This window comes from Acyrthosiphon pisum, chromosome A2, assembly GCF_005508785.2.
Source record: "Acyrthosiphon pisum isolate AL4f chromosome A2, pea_aphid_22Mar2018_4r6ur, whole genome shotgun sequence".
In the NCBI taxonomy this organism is placed as follows: domain Eukaryota; kingdom Metazoa; phylum Arthropoda; class Insecta; order Hemiptera; family Aphididae; genus Acyrthosiphon; species Acyrthosiphon pisum.
In genome coordinates this window covers 14,461,194-14,463,054 of record NC_042495.1, presented here as the reverse complement: position 1 = coordinate 14,463,054, position 1,861 = coordinate 14,461,194, and positions in this window count along the sequence as shown.

The following is a 1,861-nucleotide window of genomic DNA, read 5'->3' as shown; positions in this document are numbered from 1 at the left end:
TCATGTTCTGATACTAAACAATGTACCTATATATATAAGTAAAAATGTCTGGAAATTCCCGTATTTAATTATTTTATATTATTTTCTTCCTATACAAATTAACAAGTAAATTTAAACTTATAACAGTTAGGTTATATTAATGAGAGTTTCAGATTTTCATTACATACGTGGTACACGCCATTACAACCATTTTATCCGATATTCGTGAGGATTTCCGGTGGTATTAGTAAAATGGATCCCTGTATAGGGTGCACAAAGTATCGGATGCCGATGATTTAATTGTTATGAAATATTGATATTATTTAACACGTGTTTCAATTGTTTATATTTTACTAAAAACAATAATTTATTGTACCTGTCTGTATTGTGATATTATAACCAACTAGAATTTAGTTAATTTTAAAATATAATGAATGAAAATATGATGTTATTTTTGGAGATTCGTGCAATAAAACTATGCAACTTATATTTTGGCTGTTATAAAAGTATAGATAGGTATACAATCAATATAATTAATCTGTTTTTACTATTTAAATACGATATTATTATAGGTAATTGAAGAGTAATTATTGTAATATAACAGAACTCGTATTATATACCTATAATATAAAAATGCTTTACGGTCATGACAATTTGTATAAACTTAACGTAATTTATTTGAATCAAACCCTTAATCAAACATGCATTATTAAATCTATAATCGAATTAACTATTTAAATTGAACAACATGGTGTCGTACAGTCGTTGGTGACCTTCTAAGTGACTAACATCTAACTCAACGTCATTTAGTTGTTCCATCAATGACCAATGGACGGGTTCTTCACTCTGGCTCTTGACTATTTAATATAAGCAATCAGTTGCTCGTATGGTAAAGTAATTATCTACAGATCGTGCGTAATATAGGGCGATACTTAATCATCGATTATGAGTAAACGTTATTTAAGAAAAAGTCTTATATAAAAGTATTAGATACCTACTTATTACTTTATTAGTTTTATATTATAAATTATAATTTATATAGCCCTTATAACATTATAAACCATTTCCATTATTATATGATTGGTATAACGGACAGTCTTTGTACAATGAATACTATTTTTTTTAAATTACATATAGGTATAGTAGGTACATACCACATAAATTGTATAAATAATATTTGGGTTAAAATAATATAAGAAATATGAACAGTTATATTTAATAGAATGTCTACATTTTTTTTTAATCATAGGCATCTGTTTAAACTTTTAAAGTTAATTCCTAATAATAATTTTTAAGTTAAAAGTTATAACTGATTATTGATCTACGTTAACTTGTTTTGCTATAGGTACCTATTACTCGCATATTAAGAGACAAAGGTCAAAGAAAACCATTTTTGGTGCCCTATGATTTTCACGTTTTACTATTTACATTATTATTATACTATGATACTATATGAACTGCAAAAAATAAAATCATGTATTATATTGTTCAGGTACCTAGGACACTAAGAATATCAACATTGTTATTTTCTTATTAAATGCATGTTTACTATTAATTGAACGAGACAAATATCAACTATAATTATTATGTTTTATATGAATATATAACACACGTAAATTGTTACAGAAGTAGCAGTTAGTTCAGTGCTATACTGGATGATTCTTTTATCATAGAACACTCATTATTTCAAAAAGTATACATTTTTTTGAAAATATTTTTTTACATAGTGTCTAGTTGCTTATAAAACAACGTTTTTCTTAAAAAATTATATTTTTAAATATTTTTTATTATTTCCTTATAATTTTTTAAGTTTTTTACTTTTTTGAATGACAACATAGGGTTTTAATTTTATTTTCCAAAGCAGAATATTTTTCTTAATATT